The sequence below is a fragment of the Geotrypetes seraphini genome, chromosome 2, assembly GCF_902459505.1.
Source record: "Geotrypetes seraphini chromosome 2, aGeoSer1.1, whole genome shotgun sequence".
NCBI classification, from domain to species: domain Eukaryota; kingdom Metazoa; phylum Chordata; class Amphibia; order Gymnophiona; family Dermophiidae; genus Geotrypetes; species Geotrypetes seraphini.
The window spans coordinates 81,037,503-81,065,184 of NC_047085.1; the positions used below are offsets into that span (position 1 = coordinate 81,037,503).

Sequence of the window (27,682 nt, forward strand, 5' to 3'; positions counted from 1 at the left end):
GTGAATCGCTGCTTGCCTGCCAAAAGCATTTTGAGTCGCTGCTTGCCTGCCAAAAGCATTGTTAATCGCTGCTTGCCAGCCACAAGCACTAATATATCTGGGATATTGCCTCTCCTTCAGGAACAGATCAGGCCTCCCGCCATAGCTACAAAGTGCAAAAGTTCAAGTGCTACTGAAATTGCTCCCAAAAGGGAAAAAAAAGTGAAAACCTTACAAGAAAAGGTAGAATTATTGAATATGCTTCAGAGAGTAAAGTCCTCCTCCACTGTTGCTCAACACTATGGCATTAATAAGTCAACCGTTAGGTACATAAAAAAGAATGAAAATCAAATCCGTGAAGCTGTTGCGGCAGCTGCACCAGCAGGTGGAAAGAGGCACTGGGGCACTAAGGACATGGGAAAGAGGCACTGGGAGCACTAAGGACACAGGATGGAAGCACTGGGGGCACTAAGGACATGGGAAGGAGGCACTGAGGGCACTATGGGCATAGGAAGGGGTACTAAGGACATGGGAAGGAGGCACTGGGGCACTAAGGACATAGGAAGAGGCACTAAGGACATAGGAGGCACTGAGGGCACTAAGGACATAGGAAGGGGCACTAAGGACATAGGAAGGAGGCATTGAGGGCACTAAGGACATATGAGGCACTGAGGGCACTAAGGAAATAGGAAGGCAGCACTGGGTTCACTAAGGACATAGGAAGGAGGCACTAGGGGCACTAAGGACATAGGAAGAGGCACTAAGGACATAGGAAAGGGCACTAAGGACATAGGAGGCACTGAGGGCACTAAGGACATAGGAAGGGGCACTAAGGACATAGGAAGGAGGCACTGAGGGCACTAAGGACATATGAGGCACTGAGGGCACTAAGGAAATAGGAAGGAGGCACTGAGGGCACTAAGGACATAGGATGGGACACTAAGGACATAGGAAGGCAGCACTGGGGGCACTAAGGATATAGGAAGGAGGCACTGAGGGCACTAAGGACATAGGATGGGACACAATGGACATAGGAAGGGGGCCATGGAGAGGCAGGCAAGCATGGCACAACAGAGAAATACAGGCAGGCAAGGACCAGAGAGATAGACAGAAAGAAAGAAAGAAAGACAGACAGGGGGCCAGGGAGAGACACAGACAGAAAGAATGACAGACAGACAGCGTCCAAGGAGAGAGAGATACAAAGAAAAAAAAAAACCCCAGACAGACAGACGTCTACTCTAGCACCCGTTAATGTAACGGGCTTAAACACTAGTACATGTATAAAGACTAGAATTCCATCATATACACATGTGTTCACAAATGCACTTAAATGACGATTTTCTGATTCGATACTGTACTAAAAGGGGCTGATTCTATATAGGACAATGGTCTCGGTGGCTGCCTAAGAAGTAGCTGAGAATCATGTACCTGTGTCCTAAACAGAATCACGTCTGCCCTAACAGACAGACGTCTAAACCTCGCATTTAGTGCTCTGGGCCGTAGTAGAAACCTCTACCGCAGCTTAGTAAAAGAGGGCCTATGATACTACAAATTGTTAAGAAAAAAATCAAGCAGGTTGGTAAACAGCACAATCGTCATGTCATCAGATACACCTGCAAGCATGAGCTAAGGTACTATTAAAAGGACTGTGTAAGAATAAAGATTTCAAATTCTTTTTAACGCTACATCTCTTCTCAAAGAGAGAGGAGCAATGAATTCTTAAAGAATTGGCACTAGATAAGAGCAGTGGCGTACCAAGGGAGAGGGCTCTTAGCTTTGGCAATGCAGTCAGCCACTAAGAATGATGCTTTCAGTGCAGACACATTTACTGAAGTGGTGACCTTAAAAAATTGCTTCTGCTCTTCAAATTCATGTGGTTTTTTTTTCTTTTGAAAAACTCCAAAGTCTTGTCTTTTAATGCAGGGTGCTTGGTCTTCATGTAGCGAAGCAGTTTTGAGGGTTTAATGGCTTCGTTGGATAGTCGCTCACCACATATTATACAAAGTGGGCTTGGAGAATGCGAATCACCTGTTGAAATGAACCCGTAATTTAAAAAAGACTCTTGATATTTTCTTTTAAATGCAGCTCTCTTTTTAAGAACATAAGAACATAAGAAGCGCCATCTCCGGATCAGACCTTCGGTCCATCAAGTCCGGCAATCCGCACACGCGGAGGCCCTGCTAGGTATTCACCTGGCTTATTTTATAGCCATTCTTACAGATTGAAAATGTGAAACAAAAGAAAAGAGAATCACCAAAATGCAAAAATTCCCAGTGATGTGAATATGCAATCATATATTTATACTGATTACAGGGGTGTCAGAGAGACCACTTGAGGTGAAGACACCACAAAGGTCATAGATATCTTCATTCATCCCCTATGACGTAATCATAGTCAAATTTGTTCTTATTGAAGTTATATAAGTTATATAAGTGAATAATAACTTAGCTTTTTGTCAGCATTTTTTTCTTTTTTTCTTATTATTTCATAGTTTTTCAAGTAATTGCTACTGCTTTCTCCAGCGTTCTGAATAGATCGTTCCCCTGCCAACGCGTTTCGCCAGTCTTTGTCAAGGCATGGGGTTCTAGGGAAAACATATAAAGCGTGCAATTAAAACCTACCATGAGCAAATTTAAATAAGAGAAAACCTCTGTAAAACATACCTGAGTCCTAACAGGTTCCTAACTTATGACTGCAGCGGCTTCAAAAGAATGGCCGCGGCGTTAGTTCACTCACTGAAATAGTAGAAGCGATCCCTGACGTCATATCCGGGGATCAATAATTAAGATCAACTTGCGCCAGCCAGTCAGCTGTCTCATTTAACCCATCCGGGGCCATGGAGTTCAACATAAACATCCACCGGAGGGAGGTAATATTGAAAAAAATCTCAATTTAAAAGAACTCCGGTGGATGTTTATGTTGAACTCCATGGCCCCGGATGGGTTAAATGAGACAGCTGACTGGCTGGCGCAAGTTGATCTTAATTATTGATCCCCGGATATGACGTCAGGGATCGCTTCTACTATTTCAGTGAGTGAACTAACGCCGCGGCCATTCTTTTGAAGCCGCTGCAGTCATAAGTTAGGAACCTGTTAGGACTCAGGTATGTTTTACAGAGGTTTTCTCTTATTTAAATTTGCTCATGATAGGTTTTAATTGCACGCTTTATATGTTTTCCCTAGAACCCCATGCCTTGACAAAGACTGGCGAAACGCGTTGGCAGGGGAACGATCTATTCAGAACGCTGGAGAAAGCAGTAGCAATTACTTGAAAAACTATGAAATAATAAGAAAAAAAGAAAAAAATGCTGACAAAAAGCTAAGTTATTATTCACTTATATAACTTATATAACTTCAATAAGAACAAATTTGACTATGATTACGTCATAGGGGATGAATGAAGATATCTATGACCTTTGTGGTGTCTTCACCTCAAGTGGTCTCTCTGACACCCCTGTAATCAGTATAAATATATGATTGCATATTCACATCACTGGGAATTTTTGCATTTTGGTGATTATTTTATAGCCAACCATATCTTTATATGCCTCTCTCAAGGAGATATGCATCTAGTTTGCTTTTGAAGCCTAGGACTGTCGATTCCGCAATAATCTCCCCTGGGAGAGTATTCCAGATGTCAACCACTCTCTGTGTGAAGCAGAACTTCCTGACATTAGTCCTGAACTTGCCCCCCCTTAGCTTCATTTCATGTCCTCTTGTCCGTGTCAAATTGGACATTGTAAATAATCTTCTCTGCTCTATTTTGTCAATTCCTTTCAGTATTTTGAAGGTCTCGATCATATCCCCACGCAGTCTCCTTTTCTCAAGGGAGAACAATCCTAGTGTTATAAGTCTATCCTCATATTCCAGTCTCTCCATACCCTTCACCAGTTTTGTTGCTCGTCTCTGCACCCTCTCCAGCAGTTTTATATCCTTCTTTAGGTAGGGAGACCAATGTTGGACGCAGTATTCCAAGTGTGGTCTGACCATTGCCCTATAAAGCGGCATTATAACTTTCTCCGATCTACTCGAGATTCCTTTCTTTATCATGCCCAACATTCTATTTGCCTTATTTGCCGCTGCCGCGCATTGTGCCGACGGCTTCAGGGTCCTATCTATCAGTACACCCAGATCCCTTTCTTGTTCACTTTTCCCCAGAGTTGCACCTGACATTCTGTACTCGTATTCCTTATTTTTACTGCCTAAATGCATTACCTTGCATTTCTCCACGTTGAACTTCATCTGCCATTTCTCCGCCCATTTTTCTAACCGACACAAATCGCTCTGGAGTTCCTCACTGTCCTCCTGCGATCTGATTGCCCGGCAGAGTTTTGTGTCGTCTGCAAACTTGATGATCTCACTGGATGTTCCATTTTCCAGGTCATTGATATAAATATTAAAAAGGATCGGCCCAAGTACCGAGCCCTGGGGCACACCACTAGTCACTCTCTCCCAGTCGGAGAACTTCCCATTTATGCCCACTCTCTGCTTTCGGTTTTCCAGCCATTTGCCTATCCATCTTTGTATATCTCCCTCTATGCCATGGCTTTGTAGCTTCCTGAGAAGTCTTTCGTGTGGAACTTTGTCAAATGCTTTCTGGAAGTCCAAGTATATTATGTCCACCGGCTTTCCACTATCAATTTGCTTGTTCACGGTCTCAAAGAATTGGAGTAAATTCGTCAGACACGATTTCCCTTTCCTGAATCCATGTTGACTGGGTTTCATCAAGTCGTGTGTGTCCAAGTGCTGAACTATGCTATCCTTGATCAGTGATTCAATCATCTTGCCGGGGACAGACGTAAGACTCACAGGTCTATAGTTGCCCGGTTCTCCTCTCGATCCTTTTTTGAAAATTGGCGTGACGTTCGCTTTCCTCCAGTCGTCTGGTATCTGACCAGTTCTGATTGACAGGTTTGCAAGTTTTTGCAATAACTCTCCAATTTCAATCTTCAATTCCTTCAAGACTCTCGGGTGAATTTCATCCGGTCCAGGGGATTTGTCACTTTTAAGTTTGTCGATCTGGTAGTATATCTGATCTAAGTTCACTTCGACTGTGGTGAGGCTGTCCTCTATTTCTCCTGTAAACAGTTTCTCCTCTTCAGGTATTGTTGAGGTGTCCTCCTTCGTAAAGGAGGCAGTTGGCAGTCTTAAAGTCTTCTGCTGTCTCATCATCATTGGATGTTTTCCCCCCTGATTTTTTTTCAGCATGACTTTTTAATGATATTGGGGTTTTGGTGCTTTCCTATTGGTCATTTGAATGACAGCGCTGACGTCCTTACATATTTTACAACCTTATGCTTTTGACGTTTGTCAGGAAGTTCCTGCTTTTTGATGACATCATTATTATTATCAGCTGTGAAGTCTTTTGTGTCTTTGCATTTTTTACATTTTTTGACGTCAGTTCATCAGCTGCTATTTGAATTAGTACACAGCATTCTTTCTGCCGTTGAGAATCGGTGGAGGAAGTTAGCTTTTTGGAAATGTCTTCTAATATTTTTGGTGAGTACCCTCTGTTAAGCTAGGATTTTTTGTAAAATTTATAAAAATGAGGCTTTTAAAATACGTCTGATGAATTCTAATAAATTAAAACTTTTACATTTATGTTTTCAGAGACCACCTTGTAAGATTTTGAGTACATAATTTGGTTCCCTGATGCAGGATCAAAACGGGCTGATTAAGATAAGTTCTTAGCATATGAACTTGTAGCAGCATAAGAATAATTTTGACTGCTTTTTGCAGCGAAGAAGAGTATTTTCAAATTATTCAATTATATGCAACTAGTCTTTAAGCCTGTTACATTAAGGTGCTAGAATAGATGTGTGTGTCTGTCTTTCTTTCTCTCTCTCTCCTTGGCCGCTGTCTGTCTGTCTTTCTTTCTTTCTGTCTCTCTCTCTCTTTGGCCGCTGTCTGTCTTTCTTTCCTTCTCTCTCTTTCCTCAGCTGTCCACCACTACCATGTCCTGCTCCCCTTGTTCAGCAGCACCTCTTCCCTGCTCCCCCTGTCCAGAAGTAAGCCTGCTCCCTTCCTTTTACCTCCCCCACTGTCCAGCAGCACCCCTTCCCTGCTCCCCCTGTCCAGCATAGCCCTTCTCCCTTCATTTTACCTTTTTACCCGGTTGCGGCGCATGGGGCATAAGGAGGCAGAAGAAGGAGTGTGCGACTGTTTCGTGCTTTTCTTACGTTTCAAGCCCACCTGTTTCCAGTACGTGCACGCAACTGCAGGTGGGGGAGGCGGTTCCGGAGTTCAATCGAGCTGGTGACAACCAGTCAGTGAATCGCGCCAAGTGAATGTGTGTGGCCAAGAAGATTGTTATTAAGGATAGTGGCACTGTGAGTTGAACCTTGGGCTTGTTCGTTTAGTGGGGGGCCAGGCCGCGTTATTTTCCCTAGGCAGGGTAGTTTATTTCTTTTTATTTTAACTGTACCTCGACTTGGAGCTGCCTAACACTCTCCTTCTTCTGCCTCCTTCTGTCCCACACGCCGCAAATGGAACATGGCATGGAAGCAGAAATCACGGCGGCAGGGATCATACCGTGTCAACTGCACATGTGCGGGTAAGGGTTTTATTATAGAGGATGACTGGGTGGTGAGGCGATATTCTTGGGGTTCACCCCTTGTTTTTACCTCCGTGTCTGAGCATATTTTTTCACTTTGAGTAATGACAATCTAATGTGTATAAGAAGTATATTTGATGCATTAGTGGAGTGATTTTATGCTATTTTTGATAGGGTTAGAGGTGGCAGATATGAACCTCAGTTTTATAGACAGAGTATTCTGCTGCCAGCAGATCCTCCCACTGATTATACATGACACTCGTTATTCTTTAAGTATTGTCCATTCTTTTCTGCAAAGTGAGGATGTTAGAAATTATAGTATGAGGTCAACCAGAAGGTTTGATTTTACTGGTGGATTATAGTAGAATTACTCCTTACTGCTGAGGCTGTTACATTCTTTAGGCTGTTACATTCCTTAAATAGAATGAAATGGAATCCTAAAATCTGAACCGATGTCACAAACATTGGTCACAGCCTACAGTCACTACAATGCACTTGAATCGAGACAGGCATACAGCAAGGTCAGGTTAGGGGTCCATCTTGCAGTGCAGAGCTAGGTCTTGTTTTACCTCCTCTGACTCCTTTTGCCAATCCATGGGTGTGATTTGACAATGATTTCTACCAACAAATAAAAGGAATTGCCAGTGGTGCCCCGATGGCTTCCTCTGTGATTAATTTGTATGAGAAACATCTCACTGAAGAGCATTACTGTCTTGACCTTCAAGGCAATGGTGTCAAAAGCTAAGTCAGCAGACATAAAGGTGGCATTGAAGTTGATACCAAAGCCTTCAATGCCTTCACAATGCACAATTCAAATGTTTTTTGACAAGCCAAGATTACAAAGATCATTCTTTTGTGGAAACATTATATCAATGACATTTTCATGATTTGGCAGGGTGATAAAATAATTCTACAGGAATTGTTTGGCTTAATAGCCTTGATGATAATCTGAGATTCCATTTAACTGTTGACAAAGAAAAGGTCCCATTTCATATAAAGAAGGGCAATTTCACACTGACTTACACCATCAACCCACCTACAGACGTAAATAAACTACTAGATTACAGAAGTTGTCACAGCAAGGCATTTAAAACAAATCTGCCTTTTGGCCAATTTTTACGATTCAAGAGAATATGCCCAAAGCCTACTTTCTTTGAAGCACAAGCAAACCTAATGAAGAAAAAAGGTTTTGAGGATTCCAAAACTGAATATGAATGAGATAATTTGCATACACTACCTCCATTCTATGCAAATCTCATGCATATTCATTATGGGTATCCTGGAAAATTGATTGTTTAGGCGTGTCCTGAGGACTAAGTTGAGAAACCCAGCCTAGAGATTGTATTAATAGAGTTACTCCTAACACCTTACACTAAGGGCTCCTTTTACTAAGCTGCGGTAGCGTTTTTAGGGCACGCTTCAGATTAGCGCGTGCTAACCGCCGCGCTATGCGGAAAAACTAACGCCAGCTCAATGGAGGCGTTAGTGTCTAGCGCGCGGCATTGTACCGTGCGCTAAGCACGCGCTAAAACCACTGGCACAGCTTAGTAAAAGGAGCCCTAAGTCATAAGATGATGGAGTTGTCTGCACACCACCATTCATACACTTGTCTAAGGATATTGTACAGAACTTGAAAAAGCAAAGGCATGTTGCACAGACAGTGGTGTGCCGAGGGGAGGTGGAGGGGCGGACCGTCCATGTGCCATCTTGCTGGGGCACCAGAAGCTTTCCTACTCTCCACCTTCCCAGATCTTAAAACTCTTCGGTAGCAGCAAGCAGCATCTCCTAGTTGCAGCTCCCCTTCTTCTTTTTTGTTTTTTAATTATGATTTTTCATATTTCACTTCTCCCTCTGTATTCGCGGTTTCGGCACTTGCGGTTTCACATATTTTTCGTTGGGTGACTCTGCCCCCCAAATTACATCATGATTAAAGTTCCTTTACTTTTGCTGTACTGTAAAAAAAAGTTTAGTGTTTACCAACATTCACTCTGCTTCCATGCTTTTTCCTACAAAATCGAAGTTTCAAAACTTTCACCCTGAAAATCGCTGGTTCACAGCGTGCACGTCATGATTAAAGTTCCTTTCCTTTTGCTGTAATGTAAAAAAAGATTAACTTTTACCAATATTCAATCTGCTTCCATGCTTTCTCCTACAAAATCGAAGTTTCAAAACTTTCACCCTGAAAATCGCTGGTTCACATCGTGCACAGTGAAAAACGCTGCTTGCCAGCATCTATAGAGTGAAATGCTGCTTCCCAGCATGCATGGAGAAAATCGCTTGCCTGATTAAAGCTTTCTGAATCGTTGCTTGCATGCTTAAAGCTCTAAAAGCTCTTGAATCGCTGCTTGCCTGCCAAAAGCATTTTTAATCGCTGCTTGCCTGCCAAAAGCATTGTGAATAGCTGCTTGCCTGCCAAAAGCATTGTGAATCGCTGCTTGCCTGCCAAAAGCATTGTGAATCGCTGCTTGCCTGCCAAAAGCATTGTGAATCGCTGCTTGCCTGCCAAAAGCATTGTTAATCGCTGCTTGCCTGCCAAAAGCATTGTTAATCGCTGCTTGCCTGCCAAAAGCATTTTTAATCGCTGCTTGCCTGCCAAAAGCATTTTTAATCGCTGCTTGCCTGCCAAAAGCATTGTGAATCGCTGCTTGCCTGCCAAAAGCATTGTGAATCGCTGCTTGCCTGCCAAAAGCATTGTTAATCGCTGCTTGTCTGCCAAAAGCATTTTTAATCGCTGCTTGCCTGCCAAAAGCATTTTGAGTCTCTGCTTGCCAGCCACAAGCACTAATATATCTGGGATATTGCCTTTCCTTCAGGAACAGATCAGGCCTCCCGCCATGGCTACAAAGTGCAAAAGTTCAAGTGCTACTGAAAGTGCTCCCAAAAGGGAAAAAAAAGTGAAAACCTTACAAGAAAAGGTAGAATTATTGAATATGCTTCAGAGAGTAAAGTCCTCCTCCACTGTTGCTCGACACTATGGCATTAATGAGTCAACCGTTAGGTACATAAAAAAGAATGAAAATCAAATCCGTGAAGCTGTTGCGGCAGCTGCACCAGCAGGTGGGAAGAGATTACATGTTGTGCGAAATGCCAATCTCTCTCGCACGGAAGCTGGAACATTTCTGTGGGTGCAGGAGTGCTACAAAACGAGAATACCGATAGACTCTGTGATGATAAGAGGAAAGGCAAAGTCTTTGTATGAAAACTTGAAGAGCAGGGAAGGTGGAATGTCACAATCCACTGATTTTCTGGCCAGTAAAGGGTAGTTTGATAAATTCCGTCACGGGTATGGCCTGCGTAATGTTAGAGTGACAGGAGAAGCAGCATCTGCCAACCAAGAGGCAGCTAGAGAGTTCCCTGCTACCTTTAAGCAAATTATTGAAGATAAGGGATATGAACCTGAGCAGACATTCAGTACCGATGAAACTGCTCTCTTTTGGAAGAAAATGCCACAGAGGACTTTCATTAGCAAAGAGGATAAGAGAGCACCAGGTTTCAAGGCTACAAGGGATAGATTGACCATGCTGCTTTGTGCAAATGCAGTAAGCCATATGATAAAGCCAACACTGATTTATAAAGCCGCAAACCCTGAGCCTTGAAGGGAAAAGATAAGTTCCAGCTGCTTGTTTACTGGATGAGCAACAAGAAGGCTTGGACAACAAGGTATTCCAATATTGAACTTTCAATACTGAACATTTATTTATTTTCCTTGTATTGTATGGAACTTTTTTGTTTACCCTGAGATTATTACTTGTATTGTTCAATAAATATTGTTACAGTATTCAATAATACAGTACTGTATCGTTATTCCACCAACATTGTGAATATTAATAGTATTTAGTAGTACACTTCCCCCTCCCCATTCGCGGTTTCTGCACTTGTGATTTCACATAATCGTGATTTTTTTGGGGGGAGGGGGAAACCCCCCCATATTTTTGCCTTCCCCCCGTCATCCCGGTCTTACCTGGTGGTCTAGCAGGCTTTCGGGGCAGGATCTTCCTACGCTCCTGCCCTGTGTAGATCGCCAATAGGAAATGGCTGTGGGGAGTTCCCGTCGTAGTCTCGAGAGACTATGGGAACTCATAGCAGCCATTTCCTATTGGCGATCTGCACGGGGCAGGAGCATAGGAAGATTGCTCTTGCCCCGTACGCCCGCTAGACCACCAAGTAAGGTCGGGATGCCGGGGGAAGGCGAGAGGGAGGCGAGGGTGGGTTAGAGCTGGATATCTGTGGTATTTCCCTATTCGCAGTCCGGTTCTGCCCCTATTCCCCGTGACAGCCTCACCACAGTAGAAGTGGACTTGGACCAGGTATACTACCAGATCGACAAACTTAAAAGTGACAAATCCCCAGGACTGGATGGAATTCACCCGAGAGTCTTAAAAGAATTGAAGGTTGAAATCGGAGTTATTGCAAAAACTTGCCAACCTGACAATTAGAACTGGACAGATACCGGACGACTGGAAGATAGCGAATGCCACGCCAATTTTCAAAAAAGGATCGAGAGGAGAACCGGGCAACTACAGACCTGTGAGCCTTACGTCTGTCCCTGGAAAGATGGTTGAAGCACTGATTAAAGATAGCATAGTCCGGCATTTAGATACACATGACCTGATGAAAGCAAGTCACATGGCTTCAGGAAAGGGAAATCATGTTTAACGAATTTACTTCAATTTTTTGAGACCGTGAATGAACAAATTGATAGTGGACATAATATACTTAGACTTCCAGAAAGCGTTCAACAAAGTTCCACACAAAAGACTTCTCAGGAAACTACAAAGCCATGGAATAGAGGGGGATATACAAAGATGGATAGGCAAATGGCTAGAGAACATAAAACAGAGAGTGGACATAAATGGGAAGCTCTCCGACTGGGAGAAAGTGATTAGCGGTGTACCCCAGGGCTCGGTACTTGGGCCGATCTTATTTAATATCTATATCAAAAACCTAGATGAAGGAACATCCTGCGAGATCATCAAGTTCGCAGACGACACAAACCTATGCCGGGCAATCAGATCGCATAAGACTAGCGAGGAACTCCAGAGATATTTGTGTCAGTTAGAGAAATGGGTGGAGAAATGGCAGATGAAGTTTAATGTGGAGAAATGCAAAGTGATGCATTTAGGCAGTAAGAATAAGGAACACGAGTATAGAATGTCAGGTGCAACTCTGGGTAAGAGCGAACAAGAAAAGGACCTGGGTGTACTGATAGATAGGACCCTGAAACCATCAGCACAATGTGTGGCGGCGACAAAGAAAGCAAATAGAATGTTGGGCATGATAAAGAAGGGAATCACGAGTAGATCAGAGAGGGTCATAATGCCGCTTTACAGAGCAATGGTCAGACCCCACTTGGAATACTGCGTCCAACATTGGTCTCCCAACCTAAAGAAGGATATAAAACTGCTGGAGAGGGTGTAGAGACAAGCAACAAAACTAGTAAAAGGTATGGAGAAACTGGAATACAAGGATCGATTTAAGAGACTGGGATTGTTCTCCCTTGAGAAAAGGAGACTGCGAGGGGATATGATCGAGACCTTCAAAATACTGAAAGGAATCGACAAAATAGAGCAGAAAAAACTATTTACGTTGTCAAATTTGACATGGACAAGAGGACACGGAATGAAGCTAAGGGGGGACAAGTTCAGGACTAATATCAGGAAGTTCTGCTTCACTCAGAGAGTGGTTGACACCTGGAATGCTCTTCCAGAGGAGATTATTGCGGAATCGACCATCCTAGGATTCAAAATCAAACTAGATACACATCTCCTTACGAGAGGCATAGAAGGATATGGGTGACTAAAAATTACGCCAGGTGTACACCTGACAGGGCCTCCGCATGTGCGGAACACCGGACTTGATGGACCGAAGATCTGATCCGGAGATGGCGCTTCTTATGTTCTTAGATGTGTAGTCCTTTCACAAAACCGTGAATAACTATTGCATATGTTATTTGCGAGTTTTTTGGGTTTTTTTTGTAATTATCTTTATTAACAATTGCAAAGGAACATACAACCATGAGCAGAACAAGCAGAGAACAAAGCAGCCAGAAGTAGTACAAAAGATAATGACATCAAATGGTGCTCAGTACAATACCCCCATGGGTGACTGCCCATCACAATTGACATTTTGAGATATTAAACCCCGCCAAACAGACACACCCAATTCCCAAACCCTCACCACCATCCACAACAAACACACCACACTCGAAGCGCCAGACATAAGAACATAAGCAATGCCTCTGCTGGGTCGGACCTGAGGTCCATCTTGCCCAGCAGTCCGCTCACGCGGCGGCCCAACAGGTCCAGGACCTGAGCAGTAATCCTCTATTTATACCCTTCTATTCCCTTTTCCAGCAGGAAAATGTCCAATCCTCTCTTAAATCCCAGTACTGTATTCTGCCCTATAACGTCCTCTGGAAGCGCATTCCAAGTGTCCACCACACGTTGGGTAAAGAAGAACTTCCTGGCATTTGTATTGAATCTGTCCCCTTTCAACTTTTCCGAATGGCCTCTTGTTCTTTTATTTTTTGAAAGTTTGAAGAATCTGTCCCTCTCTACTCTCTCTATGCCCCTCATGATCTTATAAGTCTCTATCATATCCCCTCTAAGTCTCCTCTTCTCCAGGGAAAAGAGACCCAGTTTCTCCAATCTCTCAGCGTATGAAAGGTTTTTCATCCCTTTTATCAGACGTGTCGCTCTTCTCTGAACTCTCTCGAGTAACGCCATATCCTTCTTAAGGTATGGCGACCAAAACTGGACACAGTATTCCAGGTGTGGGCGCACCATCGCCCTATACAGCGGCAGGATAACTTCTTTCGTCCTGGCTGTAATACCCTTCTTGATTATACCTAGCATTCTATTCGCTCTCTTAGCGGCCTCTGCGCACTGTGCAGTCGGCTTCATTGACCTGTCCACCATTACCCCCAAGTCCCTCTCTTGGGTACTCTCATTCAATGACATCCCTCCCATCGTATAGTTGTACCTCTGGTTTCTGCTTCCCACATGCAATACTTTACATTTCTCAACGTTGAACTTCATTTGCCATTTTGTCGCCCATTCTCCTAGTTTGTTCAAGTCCCTTTGCAATTCCTCACAGTCCTCTTTAGTCCGAGCTTCCCTAAATAGTTTGGTGTCATCTGCAAATTTTATTATCTCACACTTCGTCCCTGTTTCTAGATCATTTATGAATATATTAAATAACAGCGGCCCGAGCACCGAGCCCTGCGGAACACCACTCGTGACCCTCCTCCAGTCAGAGTAGTGTCCCTTCAACCCTACCCTTTGTTTCCTACCTGCCAACCAGTTTCTGATCCATCTATGTACGTCTCCGTCCACCCCATGGTTCTTCAGTTTCCGGAGTAATCGTTCATGGGGCACCTTGTCAAAAGCTTTTTGGAAATCAAGGTATATGATGTCTATGGGGTCACCTCTGTCCCTCTGTTTGTTAATTCCTTCGAAGAAGTGTAGTAAGTTGGTTAGGCACGATCTCCCCCTGCAGAAACCATGTTGGCTGGTTATAAGAAGTTTGTTTCTTTCCAAGTGATCATCGATGCTTTCTTTTATCAGTGCTTCCGCCATTTTTCCGGGAACCGAGGTCAGACTCACTGGTCTGTAGTTTCCCGGGTCACCTCTTGATCCCTTTTTAAAGATGGGCGTGATGTTGGCCGTCTTCCAATCCTCCGGGATCACACCTGTTTTCAGGGATAGATTGCATATTTGCTGCAGTAGTTCTGCTATCTCCTCCTTTAGTTCCTTCAGAACCCTTGGATGGATTCCGTCCGGACCTGGAGATTTGTCTATTTTTAGTTTATCTATCTGCCTGCGCACATCTTCAAGGCTCACTTCCATGAATGTTAATTTTTCTGCTTGATTTCCATTGAAGAATTGCTCAGGTTCCGGTATGTTGGTTGTGTCTTCGTTTGTAAATACAGACGAAAAGAACATGTTCAGTCTTTCCGTGACTTCTTTCTCCTCCTTCACTACTCCCTTCCTGACTCCATCATTCAGCGGTCCCACCTCCTCCCTAGCTGGCTGTTTCCCTTTAACATATCTGAAGAACGGTTTGAAATTACGAGTCTCCCTGGCTAACTTCTCTTCATACTCTCTTTTAGCTTTTCGAACCACACGGTGACATTTGTTTTGATACTTCCTGTGCTCTATCCAGTTTCCTTCAGTTTTGTCCTTTTTCCATCTCCTGAATGAATTTTTCTTATTACTTATCGCTTCCTTCACTATTTTAGTCATCCATATCGGGTCCTTTATTCGACTCTTTTTGCTCCCCTTTCTGAATCTGGGGATGTAAAGATTTTGCGCCTCGCTCACCATGTCCTTGAAAAAAGACCAGGCCTGTTCTACCATCCTCCATTTCTTGGAAGTGTTCCTAAGTTTATTCCTTACCATTTTCCTCATTGCTTCATAGTTTCCTTTTCTGAAGTTAAAAGTTGTCGCCATGGTTCTCTTTCCTTTTGGTATTCCTGCTTCAACCTTGAACTTGATCATGTTATGGTCACTGTTTCCCAACGGTCCCACTACTTCCACTTCCTTTGCTGGTCCCATTAATCCATTTAGGATTAGATCCAAAGTGGCATTTCCTCTCGTCGGTTCTCTAACAAGCTGCTCCATGAAGCAATCTTGTGTAGCCTCCAGGAATTCTGTTTCCCTAGCGCATTTTGAGTTTCCAAGACTCCAGTCTATCCCGGGGTAGTTGAAATCTCCCATAATAACTGTTCAACCATTTTTGCATTCTTGTTTCATCTCGGCTTCCATTTCCTTATCGATATCTCCGGTTTGCCCGGGTGGGCGATAGTATAGGCCCATTTTTATTTCATATCCCTTTCTTCCTGGTATTTTAACCCATAGTGATTCCAGCTTGTTGGTCGTCTCCGCTGTGTCTATTTTTGTCGATTGTATGGTTTCTTTTATGTATAGGGCTATTCCACCTCCTTTCTGTCCTGACCTGTCCTGGCGATAGAGCTTAAATCCCGGCAGTGCTGTATCCCATTTGCTTTCCTCATTCCACCATGTTTCAGAGATTCCAATGATGTCTAAGTCTTCTGCATTGGCCACGGCTTCTAATTCCCCCATTTTGTTTCCTAGGCTCCTTGCATTAGTATATATGCAGTTTAGATCCTGGCATTTAAGTGTCTTCATTTCCTTTCCCTGTGTTTCGGTCTTTAGTGTCTTCTCTTTTGGTACACTCCTTCTAACCACTTCTTCTGGGTTAGTCGACTCCTGTAATTTGTCCTTTGTTTCGTCCGAGCCTTGCATTCCCTTAGTATCATCACGTGATACCTTCTTCCGAATCATCGACGCTAGGTCGACTGTCGGCTTTCCCCTTCCTCTTAGTTTAAAGTCTGTTTTATTCCTCTCTTGACATCCACACCCCCAAAAAATTCACTCCCACACACACACCGATGCAGCTACCCAGGAAAGCGAAAACAAAAGGACATAAGGAACGACATAGCGAGCAACAGCCCCCTCAATATAAAAACTCAAGGGGAGGCATCCGTACCCACTGTCTCCATGCTGGAACAGACCCTCAACACCCGCTGCCACAGATCTCGATAGCAGCGGTGGGCCAAAGTCCCAGCGCGAGGAATACGTTGAAGCTCGTACCGCCCCACCTCCTCCAAACGAGCCTTCCATTGGGGAAAGGAAGCCACAGAAACATCCACCCAGTGTTGCAACAGGAGCTTTTTGACCACCAAGACAGCCATGTAGAGAACCCTGCGCTGGGAAAAGGTGAGCCCCCCCCCTCAATCAATTCACGTTGATCTCTCAAGAGCAGAAACCCATAAGACCAGGGCACAGCCCTCCGGAGAATACGCTCCAAAAAAGGGAGAACGTGCAGCCACAATTCAGAAGGGCATTCCAAAAAATGATGAGTTAGGGTACCTAATAAACGATTGCATTTGGTGCAAACTGCTGCCTCCCAAAGGCCCATAAAAGCTCCCCTAACCCGGGAAATATAAGCCCGATGCAAAATTTTAAATTGCATTTCCCGGAAGTCCGTGGAACCCCCCCAAGGCGTGCACAGTGGCAAAGAGATCAAGAAAAGCCTTTCGGTCCAGGGTAGTGCCAAGCTCGATCTGCCACTGGGACGCCAGCCGATCAATAGGACCCAGATTGGAAGCGTTCTTCAGGATCCGAAACCAGGTAGATAATTTATTAGAGGCCGGAGATACCTGAAAAAATTGTACATCCAAGGGACCACAGAGCCAAGCATCCCCCCAGCGACGAGCAAGGGACAAGTAATAATGCCGTGCCTGAAGGTAAGCCCAGAAATGAGTCTGAGGCAATTGCCAATGGGACTGCAACTGGGCAAAAGAGGGAAAATGACCCCCCCCCCCCACGGCAAGGATATCCTGAAGAGTTCTACCCCCCTCTGCTCCCACTGCCGAAACCAAGCATAACCCACTCCCGGGGGAAAGTCAGCATTACCATACAACTGTAAGAAAAGAGAAGCGACCGGAGTCTTCCCCTGCCGCCTCCTCCACCACCGCCACGCTCGCCGTACGGGAAGAAGATACGCAAACTTAGCCCCACCTCCCGGGACTGACGACAACGAAATGTGCAGAAGAGACAGAGCTGAGTGCGGAGCACACCAGGACTCCACCAGGCCTGAGACGAGAATCTATAACAACCCGACCAACCTTCATGAATGAAGCAAAACAAAGCGGCGACATTATAATATCGAAGATCGGGCAGATTCAAACCCCCCCTACATTTATCCAACGCCAAAGTGGCATAGCTAATCTGGGCCCTCTTATGACGCCAAATGAAGGAGGAGAGGATCGAACGAAACAGGCGTACATCTTTAGCAGTAACCCAAAGCGGCACCGCCTGCAACGGATACAAAATTTTTGGGAGGAGGACCATCTTTGTCAACGCCACCCGACCCGAGAGACCCAGCGGAAGGTCTCTGCATTTATCACACAATTTCTGAATCGCCTCCAAATGACGGGTCACATTATAGCGGTACAAAAGCTTAAGATCCGGACTTAAGTATACACCAAGGTAACGCATCGGCCCCTTCACCAGTGGAATCTCAAGGCCCGCATGCCAGGACTCCACCCGGGTGGACCGCAAGGGAAGGAGTTCAGACTTATCACAGTTAACCCGCAACCCCGAAAGGTCACCAAAGGAGCGGACCAAAGCAAGGACCCGGCCCAGATCCCGACGGGGCTGATCCAAATAAAGAAGAATATCATCAGCAAAGAGGTTAATGCGACTCTCCAGACCCCCAATACGAATACCCTGAATAGTCCGATCCCCCCGAATTCGAGCAGCCAGCGGTTCAATAGCCAACACAAAAAGTAAAGGGGACAACGGGCAGCCCTGTCGCGTCCTCCGTCCCAAAGCAAATGGTGCAGTAAACTGACCATTGACCAAAAGTCTGGCCTGCGGCTGTATATACAAGCTACTAATCCACTGATGAATAGACCCCTCTATGCCAAATTGACGCAGAACCCAGAAGAGATACTGCCACGAGATACTATCAAAGGCCTTCTCCATGTCCAGGCCTACAATAGCCGATTCACCCTCCAAACCACACCTGGAATGAAGGGCCATTAGAGCCCTGGCCAGATTCATCAACGCATAGCGGCCCGGCACAAAACCTGCCTGATCCTCATGGATCAAAAGCGGCAAAAAGGCATTCAATCTCCTCGCCAATAGTGCAGCAAAAAGTTTATCATCCTGGTTAAGGCGGGAAATAGGCCGATAAGAACCCACCTGGGCCGGGTCCTTGCCAGGCTTAGGCAACAACACGACGTGGGCCATATTAGGAGTCCACAAACCCTGAGTCTCAGAGAGCGCGTTGAACGCCCCCGCCAACGCCGGAGAGATCAGATCCGACAGAATCTTGTAATACTCAGAGCCATACCCATCCGGGCCCGGGGCCTTAGTCAATTTAAGCTGCTTAATACCAAGCTGTACTTCGTCGGAACTAAAAGGGGCATTCAATTGCTCCAGCTGAGCTGCAGTTAGCCGAGGTAGCTGGAGCCCCTGAAAGAAAGCATCCCTATCAGCATCCGAGAACGATCTTTGAGCATACAGGGATTCGTAAAAGTGGACGAATTGCTGTTGAATCTGCCGTTCCTGCGTGTAGCAAGTACCCTTCGAGTCCCTGATGGACAGAATAACCTGCCGAGTGCGCGGAGGCTGGACCAAATTTGCCAACAGTCTCCCCGTCTTACCCCCCCAAGCGTACAACTTATACCGCTGGAAATAAATATCCCGAGAAGCCCGGTGCGTCAAGATGGTATCTATCTGCCGCCGGACGTCCAGCAAGCGAGTTTTGTCATGCGCCGAAAGAGAAGCACTATGCCTGACCCGCAACTGTCGAAGCTCCCCCGATAGAGTCAGTAACTCCTGTGACCAGCCAGGCATTCTCCCAGTGCAGGTCCCAGTCAGGACAGAGGGAAAGAAGGTGAAACAGAAAGCCCGGGGAGGAATTGGGAAGGAACAGGTTGGGTCTGAGCTGGATAATCTTGTTGACCACTGGGGGAGCCCAAGAGGCCCTTGGAACACTGCCAGGGCTGACACAGCAGGGCGGGGTCCCAAGGTATATAAACCTGTCCCAGACACCAGGAAAGGGAGCCAGCTAGGGAGGAAGTTTAGGCCTTGCCTCCCTAGGAACCCTGCTGAGCCAAGCAGGGACAACAGGCCTCAGCCTATGGAGTTGGAGGAGCTTGAGCAGTCAGGAGAGTTGTTTCAAGCTGAAGAACCCATGGATTGCCAAGACACCTGGACTATTGGGGATGATAACTTGCCAGAGCCAATGCTGGTGAACTGGACTTTGAGCCACAAGCAGTGAGTGTTTGTTTTTGAACTGTTTATGAGCTATGTTTTTCTTTGGAATGCTGAAGTTTTGAGTGAAAGCTTAGAGAGAGTTTGGGGAGAGGTTTTGCTTCCATCTGGGAGGGAATTTGAAAGCCTGTCTGAAGGCCTACAATTTTGGCAAAACCTGCTACTCTCTCCTGTTCCTGATAACCATAATTAATGATTGTCAGAGGCTTTCCTATTTTCTGCTAAAGACTAGAAACTAAGGAAACTCAAATATTGAACTGCAGTCTCAGGACTGAATAAAAGGGACTGCTTATCTGCAGTTAGAGTAAGCTCTCTAAGGAGCTAAGGTCTCCAGATTGGGTGAGACTAAAGAAGCAGTGAAGCAGTAAAAGTTTAAACCTAATTTGGTATGCTTCAATTACTTTGCCCTTTTTGGTTTTTTTGTGTTTCTTTTTCTTGAATGCTGTACAGGAGTCCTGGCTGATATTCCTGACTAGCTCAAGGCATTACTTACCTGTTGTGAAGAAAGTGAGTAAAATGAACCATTTATTTAAACTTCTTGAATGCTGAGACTTTATTGTGTTTTTTTTTTGACTACTAAAAATCCAGTCCTGCAGGGTGACTCCAGGCCGGGTCACACGCAAGTATATGATTTAGTGTAGCCATCAGGATTTCTTCAAACCCCTATCCTGGGTTGGACTGATGGTCACACTCCGCATCCAATGCTTTCCGCTTGCGAGAAAGATAAGCAATAATGAACCCCCGCAGAACCGCCTTCGAAGCCTCCCAATAGGTCACCGGATGAACATCCTCAGTATTATTATGAGAACTATACTCCAACCAATGTTCGCGAAGATATTTATGAAAATCAAGATCTCTATAAAGGTAACACGGAAATTTCCAATGACGTTCCTCGGGTTCCGGCGCAAACCGCAGCTCCAGGACAACCGGCGCATGATCCGACAATGGAACCTCTTCTATAGTGATCCCCGACACCCGGGGGAGCAGAGAGGGCGATAGCAACAGATAATCCAACCTAGCATAGACATTGTGGGGATGGGAATAAAAAGTATAGGTGACTTAGAGGCAGGAAGGAGCAGCGTAGCTGAAGTTTGTCCACATTGTTTTGTCAATTGTCTAACTTAAGTGAAATTACATGTAATGCCACAATCTGCTGGTTTTTAATTGTACATCGCTTAGATATTTTTATAAGCGATATATCAAATGTAAATAAACTTGAAACTTGAAGTTCAGCTTCAGTTAGGAGAGGGGCAGCGTTTGGTGCCGAGCACCAGAAAAGCAGGCGGAGGGAAAGAGGAGACAGGGCTGGGGAAGAGGCGAGAGTTCTCTCCGCCCCCCCCAACGCGTCAGAGCCAGCGCCGGACTCCCCCTTAAAGGGGAGGAGCCAGCGCGGCACACGCGGTGACTTAGAGGCAGGAAGGAGCAGCGTAGCTGAAGTTCAGCTTCAGTTAGGAGAGGGGCAGCGTTTGGTGCCGAGCACCAGAAAAGCAGGCGGAGGGAAAGAGGAGACAGGGCTGGGGAAGAGGCGAGAGTTCGCTCCGCCCCCCCCAACGCGTCAGAGCCAGTGCCGGACTCCCCCTTAAAGGGGAGGAGCCAACGACGCCCAGCCGTTCGGCGCGCGGCGAAGGCGAGAGCGCCTTCGCGAAGGAGCCTTGAGAAGGAGCCCAGGCAGCCCAGCAGCAAACCTAACTTTAACCTAAAAAAAAAAAATATATATATATATATAATTTCTTCTCTCCACTTTCTTCTTTCTCTGCCCTTTTGGCTTCTCATTCTTCTCTCTCTCTCTCTACCCTTTCAGCTTCTCATTCTTCTCTCTCTCTCTACTCTTTCAGCTAGCTGCACGCCGGAAACCACTCTCAACCACAGAGGGACCGTAGGAGCAAGGAGAAAGAAATGGAGGCTAAAGGAACACAGCAGAGCTACCCAGTTTACTGCATCGAGTGTCATATGTATGACTACCTCCCCTCCGGGAGGCGGGCATACATATGCGGTCGGTGCCAGGAGCTGGATAGCCTGAGGATGGAGGTAGGCAGATTGAGGGTCAAGGTCCAGGAACTGGAGGGACTACGTAACACAGAGGAGACGAGCTGGCCAAACAAGGACACAGACGGAGAAGGCCTCATTGTAGACCAGGTGAGGGACCTCGAGAGATTCATCGAGGAGGCCTATAGGAAGGTGGAAGAACAGGACCAGCAGCTGTACAGACGGATGTCAGCAGACGAGACCCAGGATCCACAAGGCGACACCGGGGAAGGACCTAGCGGAGGAACCACACAAGAGGAGGAGACCGTGACTCACCGAGACCCCGAGGGAGAGACACCACACTACACAGAGGACATGGACCTGAGACAGAGGAGGTTGCTGAGGAAAGGGAAGTCTGCTATTGTGGTGGGAGACTCGATCTTGAGAGAGGTAGATAGTCACATAGCTGGAGGAAGGGAGGACCGGCTAGTGACTTGTCTCCCAGGGGCCAAGATACGAGACGTCACTGACAGGATCGACAGGATCCTGGATGGAGCAGAGACAGAGGAGACTGCGGTGATAATCCACGTCGGAACAAATGATATGAGCCGGAGGAATTTCAGCATGGCCACGCTGACTGACCAGTTCAGGGTCCTGGGGCGTAAACTGAAGCGGAATACCCGGAGGATAGCATTCTCAGAGATCCTGCCTGTACCGAGAGCAGATGCAAAGAGGCAGGCAGACCTCCAGGCTGTGAATACATGGTTGAGGAGATGGTGCCAGGAGGAGGGTTTCAACTTTGTGAGGAATTGGACGTCGTTCTGGGAAAAGAGTAGGCTCTACCGGCGGGACGGCCTGCACTTGAGCACAGAGGGAACTAGACTACTGGCCACCAATGTGAGGAAGGAGATCGAGAGGGCTTTAAACTGAGGAGAGGGGGAAAGCCGACAGCTGATCTGATGTTGACGCTTCGGACAACAGTATCCAGAACAGATGCTGAACGGGCTGACTGCATAGAGGATGTAGAGAGACCGATGGATCTTATGATCAGACAGCGAGGGAAACAACAGGTAAAGGGAGCTTGCTGGGAGGAGACTAAGGGGCATGGGGACACAGGGGGACTGGGTGGCACAAGGGCGAAAACGGAGGGCAACATAGGGTTCACACAAGGCGAGGGGGATCGAACAGAGGCCAGGGCCCAAGAGGGGGCAAGAAAACCCAGAGGAAAAGCGGGGAAGTGGGGCGACGGGAAGGTGGGGAAACTGAAAGCTACGAGGGTAAAAGCTGAGGGCAAAGCAGAAATTCAGGAAACAGGAGAGGCGGCCCAGGTAAATGCAGAGGTGGAGGAAAAACGACGGGACCTGCGATGCTTTTACACAAATGCAAGAAGCCTCACGGCCAAGATGGGGGAACTAGAGGTTGTGGCCAAGGGGGAGGACCTGGATATAATTGGAATTACAGAAACATGGTGGACAGAGGAGAATCATTGGGATGTAGCGCTGCCGGGATACAAACTCTACAGAAAGGACAGGACCCACAAGAAGGGGGGAGGCATAGCACTATATATAAAGGACTCTATCTACTCGGTCGGGATGGATATGGCAACGAAGGCAGAGGGGCTGGAATCGCTATGGGTCAAATTGCCAGGAAACAAGGGTGCAGGCATAAAACTGGGGCTGTACTATCGCCCACCTGGTACACCGGAAGGAGTCGGGCACGACTTGGAAGATGAACTGATACAGGAGTGCAGAACTGGAAGTGTGACAGTGATGGGGGACTTCAACTACCCGGGGATAGACTGGAGTACGGGCCACTCCAACTGCACTAGGGAAACAGGATTTGTAGAAACTGTGAGGGACTGCTTCATGGAGCAACTGGTAAGGGAACCGACGCGAGGGAGTGCTACTCTTGACCTTATCCTGAACGGATTAGGGGGGCCTGCAAGTGGGGTAGAAGTGGGAGGACCACTAGGCAACAGTGACCACAATGTGATCAGATTCACATTAGAAAGGGGGACACCCACAGTAAGGAGGACCGCAACAACTGCGCTCAACTTCAAGAAAGGGAACTATGTTGCTATAAGGGAAATGGTGGGGAGTAAGCTCAAAAACATCTATAGGATGGAGACTGTGGAAAGCGCCTGGACCCTATTCAGGGACACCCTGCAGGAAGCACAAAGAAGGTACGTCCCCAGTTTCAGGAAAGGCTGCAAGAACAAGAGGTCAAAGGACCCAGTTTGGATATCAACGGAAGTAAAGAGGGCAATAAATGACAAAAAAGTATCCTTCCGGAGATGGAAAAAGGACCCAACGGAGGAAAATCACCAGGCGCACAGGAATTGCCAAAAGGAATGCCACCGAAAGGTTAGAAAAGCAAAAGAAAAATACGAAGAGGGGCTGGCCAGGGAGGCGAAAAACTTCAAGGCATTCTTCAGTTACGTAAAGGGGAAGCGACCAGCAAGAGATGAGGTGGGCCCGTTGGACGATGGGGATAGGAAGGGTGTGATTAAGGAGGATAAAGAGATAGCTGAGAGGTTGAACACGTTCTTCTCATCGGTTTTCACGAGAGAAGATATAACTAATATACCGGACTCAGAGGAGCTCATGAGTGGGGAACAGGCTAAAAAATTGGAGCACATAGAGGTAAGTAAGGAGGATGTCCTCAAACAGATAGACAGGTTAAAAAGCGGCAAATCTCCAGGTCCGGACGGGATCCACCCAAGGGTTCTGAAGGAACTAAGACAAGAAATAGCGGGCACAATCCAGCATGTTTGCAACCTATCCTTAAGAACTGGAGAGGTACCAGAGGACTGGAGACTGGCGAATGTCACACCTATCTTCAAAAAGGGATCGAGGGGTGACCCCGGGAACTACAGGCCGGTGAGCCTGACCTCAATTATAGGGAAGATGATGGAAGCTATGATTAAGGACAGCATTTGCGAGCACATTGAGGGAAATGGCCTACTGAGAAAAAGCCAGCACGGATTCTGTAAGGGAAGGTCGTGCTTAACGAACCTTCTGTACTTCTTTGAGGGAATAAGCAGTCGGGTGGACAAGGGGGAACCCGTCGACATCATTTACCTCGATTTCCAAAAGGCTTTCGACAAGGTTCCACATGAAAGGCTGCTTAGGAAGCTATGGAGCCACGGGGTGGGAGGGGAAGTGCATAGATGGATCGAACACTGGTTGTCGGGTAGACTGCAGAGGGTCGGAGTAAAGGGCCAATTTTCTGACTGGCAGGGAGTCACGAGCGGTGTGCCACAGGGATCGGTGCTGGGGCCGTTACTCTTCAACATATTTATCAATGACCTGTAAAAAGAGGCAAAATGCGAGGTTATAAAATTTGCAGACGACACCAAACTGTGCGGCAGAGTTAGCTCCAGGGAAGAGTGTGAGGAACTGCAAAGGGACCTAGACAAGCTGGAAGACTGGGCAAACAAATGGCAAATGCGCTTTAATGTGGAAAAATGCAAGGTCATGCATATAGGGAAAAAGAACCCGTTGTTCAACTACAAAATGGGGGGGGCATTGTTAGGAGAAAGCAGTCTTGAGAGAGACTTGGGTGTGCTGGTGGATGCATCACTGAAGCCATCTGCACAGTGCGCAGCGGCCTCGAAAAAAGCCAACAGGATGCTGGGCATCATAAAGAGGGGCATAACAACCAGGACGCGGGAAGTCATCATGCCATTGTATCGATCGATGGTGCGTCCTCATCTGGAATACTGCGTTCAATATTGGTCGCCGTACCTCAAGAAAGACATGGCGGTACTTGAGAGAGTCCAAAGGAGAGCAACGAAACTGGTAAGAGGGCTGGAACACTGCCCATACACCGAGAGGTTGGACAGGCTGGGGCTCTTCTCTCTGGAAAAAAGGAGGCTCAGGGGTGATATGATAGAGACCTTCAAGATCATGAGGGGCATGGAGAGGGTGGACAGGGACAGATTCTTCAGGCTGAAGGGGATAACAGGTACGAGGGGGCATTCGGAGAAACTGAAGGGAGATAGGTTCAAAACAAATGCAAGGAAGTCTTTCTTCACCCAAAGGGTCGTTGACACTTGGAATGCGCTACCGGAGGAAGTGATCGGGCAGAGTACGGTACAGGGATTCAAACAGAGACTGGACAGATTCCTGGGGGATAAAGGGATCGTGGGATACTGAGAAAGTAAAGTGGGATACTGGGATACTGAGAAAGTATAGAAACCCAACCAGGTCAAGCATGTGCAAGACCGGAGGGCTAGGACTTCGATGGGAAGATAGGACTCATCAGGAAACCAGGATGGCATGGGGGCCCCTTCTGGTGATTTAGACAGGTCAGGACCTGTTTGGGCCGCCGCGGGAGCGGACTGCTGGGCGTGATGGACCTATGGTCTGACCCGGCGGAGGCACTGCTTATATTCTTATGTTCTTACGTTCCATGGGATGCAGAATCCTCCAAATGTCCAACACCTGCAACTGGCTAATTAAAAAATTTACCTCCGTGATCCCCCGTCCCCCTCTTTGCTGGGCAGCAATCCAGAGCGGGATCCACAGTGATGTTGAAGTCTCCCCCTATCAACAGTTGGTAATCGGGGTACATGGCTATCTTGGCAAGCAAGGCTGAAAAGAATTTATGATTATACACATTAGGAGCATACAGATTACACAACAACCACTTATGCCTCCACAATTCCCCCAAGACAAGTACATATCGGCCATCCCGGTCCTGGAGAACTTTATGAATATGGAAGGGCAATTGTTTATGGATAAGGATGGCCACCCCCTGCTTCCGGGTTCCAAAGGAAGACGAGCATACCTCGCCCACCCAATCCCTCCGCAGCTTAAGATGCTCTGCAGCGGAAAGGTGGGTTTCTTGCACAAAGGCGATATCAGTCCCCCTTCTGCGGAACCAATTCAAGATCTTCTTTCTCTTAATAGGAGAGTGAATCTCATCCACATTTAGGGTAGCGACAGTCAACTTAGTCATTAGGAAAAAAATCCCCTGATAATACTACAAGAGACAGTGAACTACTAACGACAGGCAGCCCCCCAGCCAGGCCACCCATCCAAGGACACAGGAACCTGAACCCTCTAAAAGGGAGCGCAAAGCAACGAATCAGGTACAGCCCCCTCCAGAAATGCTGCATCCTCCCACACTCAGCCCACTCAGCTATCCATCCACACAGCATCCATACCAACCCACAAGCAAACACAACATCCACTCCTCCACCCCAACCCCTCCCCCTCCCCCCAAATCCTTCCCCCCGCAAGAAACGGCCCCAAAGCCATTCCCAAAGCTCCCCAAGCCAAAAGGATAGAAGGAAGGACCACCCTGCCCCCTCCCCCCGAGGAAACCTTCCCCCGAGGCACCCCCCAAACCCCCCCAAACAAAAAAGAAAAAAAAAAGAAAACAACAGTGACCTGTGCTCCCAAAAACAGGAGCAACCCAAAACCTTCTACTGAACATTCCCCGACCCAGAGTCCCCCACAGTAGCCAAACAGTCACAATATCAGCGAAAAAAGACAACCCCCGCTGAAGAGAAAACAGCTCTCAGGCAATCCCGGGATCTACAGCAGGAAAGGCATAGCCCAAGACCCCATAAGTAGCCACCCACCCCCGGAGGGGGGAAACCCCCACCTACAGTCCGACAGGATAAGGCAGCAGCCCCAGGAGAAAGAAGGAGGGATCCCCGTATACCACTGGAGAAAGTCCAGCCCTCGGAGCCCACAGCAGAGCAGAGCCCGGCCGATTCTCCAGGCCCCTCCAAGTCCGGTGTCTTCACTTCTGCCCCGCTATAGCCAGCAAATGTCAAATAGCCCAGTCTCAAGGGGTGAAAAACCCAGGCCTCCGGGGACCAGCAGTACGCTCTAGAGGAAGAAGATCACCGACACTCAACGTGGATTGCAGACAGCCGCTCCACAGCACAAGAAACAGCCAACAGGGCAAACAGCAAAAGCAGGCAGAGCAGGTAGATCAAACAGCCGCTGGAGCTCCCCCGGCGACCTCCACAGGCAACGAGTCCAAATAGCTCTGAGCAGCCGCCCGGTCCGGAAAGGTATGGGGTTTCCCCTCCCTCCAGACCTGCAGGGACGCCGGGTATACAAGCGCAAAGCGCACTCCTCGTCGATGAAGGGCTGAGCAGAGAGGCACCATTTCTTTGCGAAGGGAAGCCACGTGGGTAGAATAATCATTGAAAAGCAGCAGCTTCTTCCCCTCATATGCCAGCGTCCCAGCCCTCCGGTAAGCTTGGAGGACAAGCTCCTTCTCCCTCCAATTGAGATATCTGGCAATCGCAGGTCTGGTGCGGTTATTATCCTCCGGTCGTTGCCCCAGGTGATGCGCCCGCTCGCACAAAAAGCCAGCCGACGGCGGCTCCAGCCCCAGCTGCGTAGGGAGCCAGA

General features: G+C 47.0%; 1 protein-coding gene across 4 annotated transcripts in view; it reads right to left on the bottom strand.

The window, feature by feature from the left end:
- The window catches only part of NECAB1 (N-terminal EF-hand calcium binding protein 1), a 319,716-nt gene that overhangs the window by 290,660 nt on the left and 1,374 nt on the right, over nucleotides 1–27,682 (bottom strand). For 3 of the 4 annotated variants that reach the window (XR_004538300.1, XR_004538299.1, XR_004538303.1), the window contains exon 2: nucleotides 25,778–25,900. The exons of the other annotated variant lie outside the window; for it this stretch is intronic. The gene's annotated coding sequence lies outside the window, so the exon portion shown is untranslated. The remainder of the gene's footprint in view (nucleotides 1–25,777; nucleotides 25,901–27,682) is intronic. 4 annotated transcript variants of the gene reach the window in all.